The 6,212-nt window shown below is 34.7% G+C and overlaps 1 protein-coding gene across 2 annotated transcripts in view; it reads right to left on the reverse strand.

Moving 5' to 3' along the window:
* LOC110678752 (gamma-aminobutyric acid receptor alpha-like) overlaps positions 1-5,867 on the reverse strand; it is a 182,661-nt gene extending 176,794 nt beyond the window's left edge. For both annotated transcript variants that reach the window (XM_021852041.1, XM_021852040.1), the window contains exon 1: positions 5,139-5,867. The gene's annotated coding sequence lies outside the window, so the exon portion shown is untranslated. The remainder of the gene's footprint in view (positions 1-5,138) is intronic.
* Between the last annotated feature and the right edge of the window lie 345 nt (positions 5,868-6,212).

The following is a 6,212-nucleotide window of genomic DNA, read 5'->3' on the forward strand; positions in this document are numbered from 1 at the left end:
AGATCGCTGTTTTCGACGGCCAAAACCTCTAGTACTCTAGTTATGCACCCTAGAGGTTTGGTGCCTTCGACAAAGTGTTTTGGAATAACTTTTACTATATTTTGACACATTCAGATTTAATCTAGATAAGTGACATCTGATCTAGATCAGTTTTATCTTTTGATAGGAGCGTCCTAGCAAAAAACTTTCTTCTGCAAAGTTGTTCCTTGAGGCATTTTTGACATTTCTTCGGAAGACACTTACACTCTATCACTGACGTGGATTACGATATATGACAATTTAGTAAAAACAGTCATAAAATCGATTTTGACCATTTTTTCAATCAAAAAAATTGTTAAAAAATATTTTGTCATCAAGTATCAAAGGCTTATCTATAACAAAGTAAATTTACATCATTCACTAGCAAAATTTTCAGATTTAATTATGTTTTTGATAAAAACAGTCTAAAAATAGTGTTTTTCAAAATCCAGAATAACTCATGAAGTGGCAGATGGCGGCAGCTAATTTTTTGTATACGACTAGTCAAGAACATAAGTTTAATTGTCCCGAAGAAAGAAAAGTGGGGCCACGTGGGGCTTCTTTGTTGTTGTGGTTTGAAAATTTTTTGAAAATATGTTTAAAAATGCTTATATTTGAGAAACTTTTCATGAATTTATATTTTTCAAATGTATTTCTAAAACATATTGCATGTTGACTAAGTGATTTGAAAAAGTCATCACCAAACTGGTATCGTATAATATGGCTTTTATTAAACACAATACTATTACTCTAATAAAAATCAAAGGATAGATAGATAGATAGATACACATATGGGACAAATTATCTTGAATTCCGTTTAAAAGTTTATTAGAATACCAGTTTACAGATGACTTCTTCAAAACACCTTGTCAACATGCAATATGTTTCAGAAATACATTTGAGAAATATGAATTCATGAAAAGTTTCACAAATATAAGCATTTTTTAACATATTTTCATCAAATTTTCAAACCACAACAACAAAAAAGCCCCACGTGGCCCCACTTTTCTTTCTTCGGGACAATGAAACTTATGTTCTTGACTAGTCGTATACAAAAAATTAGCTGCCGCCATCTGCCGCTTCATGAGTTATCCTGGATTTTGTAAAACACTATTTTTAGACTGTTTTTATCAAAAACATAATTAAATCTGAAAATTTTGCTAGTAAATGATGTAAATTTAATTTGTTATAGTTAAGCCTTTGATACTTGATGACAAAATATGTTTTAAATATTTTTTTGTATGAAAAAATGGTCAAAATCGATTTTTTGACTGTTTTTACTAAATTGTCATATATCGTAATCCACGTCAGTGATAGAGTGTAAGTGTCTTCCGAAGAAATGTCAAAAATGCCTCATTGAACAACTTTGCAGAAGAAAGTTTATTGCTAGGACGCTCTTATCAAAAGATTAAACTGATCTAGATCAGTTTTCACTTATCTAGATCAAATCTGAATGTGTCGAAATATAGTACAAGTTATCCCAAAACACTTTGTCGAAGACACCAAACCTCTAGGGTGCATATCTAGAGTACTAGAGGTTTTGGCCGTCGAAAACAGCGATCTGCCCCAGTGTGCGTCATAGAAAAATGGGTAAACATACATGTGTGAAAACTTATTGTCTTCGCCAAACCATCTTGGTTTTGCTATGTTAGTTTATATCCTCAAAAATTGTATGAGATTTTTTTCTCAAAAATAATTTATGGAATCAAAATTAAAATTGAAAACAATTATAAAGCTTCGAATTGTTTAGTGGAATACTTATAAATAAATGAAAACCAAATTTAGTACTGTACCATTTAATTCCACTAGAGTTTGTATCTTTTGACAGATACGCGTAATTTGACCTCATGTGTCATGTACTAGACTCGAAACGTAAGTTTATTTTTTTAGTGACAGTTGGACCCTTGCCCGACAGCTTGGACGTTGATTACCAAAACGCATTTTTAAGCGCAAATAATTACCATCAAATTTCTTCTTCTTTCTGACGTTATAGAAGCCTGCTTCTCAACTACTCATGAGAACTTCCACAGTTATTAACTGACAGCTCTCTTTGTCAATCGACCAATTTTGCATGTGTATATCGAGTGACAGGTACGATCATACTCTACGCTCAGGGAAGTCGAGAAAATTTCCTTTACGAAAAGATCCTCGACCGGCTAGACTCTAACCTACGACCCTCAGCATGGTCTTGCAGAGTTTACTATTATGACTACCTAGCCTCAAATATCAAATTTACTTTACTTTATTTTTTACATCGAGTATTTTGCTTGAAATTGAATTTACGTCATTATAATATTAGTTTTAAGTACTTGGTAGGAATGAAAGAACTAAGACGGATAGCTTAAAAAAGCACTAGCATGCAACGCCAAATGGCACAGTTCCTGACAAAAAAACGAGCTGAAGCGGGAATTTAGCCCACACTTCTTTGATCGATGCAGCTAGTTACTTTGCAACACTATACGCACGACAATGAAGTCCAGATTTGGTTGTTTTTTATTTATCTTTACCGCCTGAGGCGGATTTCGATTAAGTGCAGATTTCAATTTTTAATATATCAGTCTCAACAATAATCTAGGCTCCAGAACTTCATACATTGCTTTATAGTTTAGTTGAGTATTTCGGTTTTCAACTTTAAGTTGAGCTTAAAGTTTGCCAGTTTAAAACGCATTTCGTAGATCAACATAATAAACAATATTTTTGCAAGTAATACCAGCATGGGCTGCATACATCAATAGTATGCCATTTAAAAGACTCTGCAGTTCAGAAGCAAATAGTAAGTAAAGGTTTTAAGCTCCAGTTGTCCAACTTCATAAACATTATAGCAGATATTGAACCAGCATGCATTGTAGAACACCAAAATGGATTATCGATTCAACATGGTATTGACAGATTATCAAAGCAAAGGGACATTCAAATATTACGTCCATTGTTTTTAAGTCTATCTAAATCCTTCTTATGCTCACTATCACGCTTTTTCCCAAGCCCCTAGTACATGCACTGTCACACTTTCGTACACCCCCACTCCCCTAAATGATAGACGTAATTTTTGAACGATCCCCAAAAATTTTACTGCTTCTTAAACTTTGCTATAGGCGATTTAAAACAATAAATGTGATTCCCAATCTATTTCAAATATGGATTTATAAAAAAAAGTTTCAAACCAAAGCTACGGTTTTCTGTTACATAGTTTTTGTTCGGTACGTAATTTTTATGGTTCGTATGTAATCACTCATTCATGTTCCAATACTATATTATGCACTATTGTGGACATTAGAACCAGATTCAACCACTTAACTTGATCAAAATACTGAAAATGAAAATTGGTAGTCCACAACGAACATCGACCGGGTAAGGGCCGGCACCAGCACAATTGTGCTGGTCCCACTTTGTTCCTCCAGAAATTTTTGCTGTGTGAATCAATTCACATTTGGTCTTCACCATTTCAAAGAATGACTCTTTCACTCTCGATTAGTATCTGTGCATACCTAGAAAAAACGAATAGTTGAAAAGTTGCGACAGATAAAACTTTTTCAATTCTTACGATGTTTGTTTACATTTTGTTTACCCTGAGCTGGTGTTTTCTAAACACAATGTAAACAAAAGTTTTTGCCCTTAATTACAAGTATCAATGATAATTCAATAATCGAAATCAAAAAAGTTTGGTAAAACAATGATTTATTAGCTTGAAGAATCATTCAATGTCATGGGTGCCGAACAGCACAATTGTGCTGGTTCGCCCCGAAAGGGATATAGTAGAGGTTGGAATCTTTCTGTTTACGCCAAAAGATCTCTGTTAAGGCTTTTCGTTATTTTGTTATGATTTTTTATAGCTTAGGTAGTTCACTAATGGCACCGGCACCCTATATGCAAAATACAACTAGAAATCCATTCACAATAACCAGTTATACATTCTAACAATTCCACAAGAAACCCCTAATGTCCGATAAGAATACCCATATTTCGCTCAGTATTTTCAAGAATATGCTGAAAATTCTCAGAAAATTTTCGCTATAAAACATATGAGCCCGTAAGGATACTCCAGAACCCAATTAGAAAACTCCTTGACCCAGCTAGGGATCAGCAGGATCTCGTAAGAAACATTTTGATTATTTCATGTGGCCCGCATCCTTGATTAAAATCTTGATATGGCACGCAGTATACGCCAGCCTGAGCAACAGTGGTATAGAAAATTTGATATTTTCTCATAAAGTCAAACATCATACAGAGAATCTTTCGTACTCATCGCATGCTTATGACCTTATTCATAATAAAGTGTAGTTTAGACAGTGTTCGCACGTTGACAATATATATTAGCGGCGTACATATAAGGTTATTTATTTCTTTAGATATTGTGAAGATTGTGGATTATATTTTGACACTTCTAAAATTCATTTCAACATAAATTTACTTGAAATACGCAATTTACTTCATGAAATTTCATACAAAGTTAAGAGTCACGACTTTTTGCCGCTATTATTGTGGTACACTCTTACATACCGAATGTATGTAATTTCATAATAAAGAGAACAGTTAGCTGAAGAAGCGAGTGGGCTGGTCAAACAGCATGAATGCCTGAGAAAAGATATTGGAACTCTAGTTATATCTATGAGTATAACGTTGCGAGCACACGACCATTTAGAATTAAATGAGTATGTGCGAAACTCCTAGCAGTTGGTGAGATTTGGGTTTGGTATTTCATTACACTTTCATTGAAATCTAATCAACAAAATAACACAATAAAAGGCATTGTATGACAAGTCAGATCAACACACATATGTTGTTTTGGATAAGTTTGAGTTAAGAACTGTAAAACATCACCAAACTTTTAAGTATATCCTTCCTTATTCTTATTCTTCCTTATTCTTACCTTCAAGTTACAACTAGTTTCCTGCATAATAACTATTACTGATGAAATACAAACTCATCATACATCTGTTTCCGAAACGCTTCAGAGTTATATTGCTTCACAAATTCCAACAGCTTGCATAAACCAGAACTAAAATGTCTGGTTCTAGCCGTACTTTTTTCGAGGAATACAACTCATCATAACAGCTACTTGCATATTTTTGCTAGATTTCCCCAACTTTCGCTCTATAAATATTAACAATTATCTCAACTACCTTTAAATTAAGCCTTCTGCCGCTCGTACGAGGTTGCCGGAAAACTCAGCTCAACAATGCAATGAAGAGAATGTGAGCAAAAGATTCATCCACCGCCGACGGGATCAGCTTCGTTATTTCCGCTTCTTACATCGCTCGGGATGAAAACACACAAATTAATGCTCAACTTTTTGGTACATAACAAATTCTTTCACAACTTCACTTTTGGGTTTCCGCTGTCAGGTGTGTTCCAGCTAAGGGTAATCCAACAACAAATCACAGTTTCACGTTAAAACCCCAGAAAACACACATAGTGCACAAGCTCGTTTTAGCGGAATAAGCTCCTTTTTATCGCCAACTAGGTTTTTGCTGCTCCACATAACACAAACGCGAAAAACACGTCCAACTTTTTATATTAGTTAATTTTCCAAAATTAAATTTTAGATCCTCTTCCAAGTTGGCTCCTATAGGGTTGATAGCGCGCGCATTATTTCATCATCCCGAACCGAACCACGTTGTCATCAAGCACATATTCACGCCGCCAGCATCCAACGTTTCAAGAACAAGAAAAGAGGGTACTTCCTGTTCCCCAAAGTGGCAAAAAAAATGGGAGAGATTAAAAGAACCGTTACACCGTCGGCAATATTTTACAATGGGGAAAGCAGTCACAATGTCACTCTAAGGTGCCTTGGGAATCCTTCCGTAAATGTGGAAGCCATTCCTGGCAGCCGCGTTCGATCGCGAGGAAATCACAACAGCAACTGAAGACCTCTTTTCAAAGACCGCCGTTCAGAAGCCTGTCGAGAAGCTGGTCGCAGTTGGTAGGTTTTGTTCCCCATCAATGTAGCTTATACAGCATGGTCCATAAGAAATGCGAAAAAAAATCGTCATATTATGTTTCATGATAGATTTCATGTGGAAAATTTATACAAATCTTAAGTTTTGATTATTATTTGACAAAAAAAAACTATCTAGACTTTATTTGCCAGTTTTGAACAAATGCTTTCTATGACGATGATGCTTCTAAAACTCAATATATAATATTCCCACATACACCAAAAGTTATTTATTTGAAACCTTCAAGTAGACATGTTG

Source organism: Aedes aegypti, chromosome 3 (genome assembly GCF_002204515.2).
Source record: "Aedes aegypti strain LVP_AGWG chromosome 3, AaegL5.0 Primary Assembly, whole genome shotgun sequence".
In the NCBI taxonomy this organism is placed as follows: domain Eukaryota; kingdom Metazoa; phylum Arthropoda; class Insecta; order Diptera; family Culicidae; genus Aedes; species Aedes aegypti.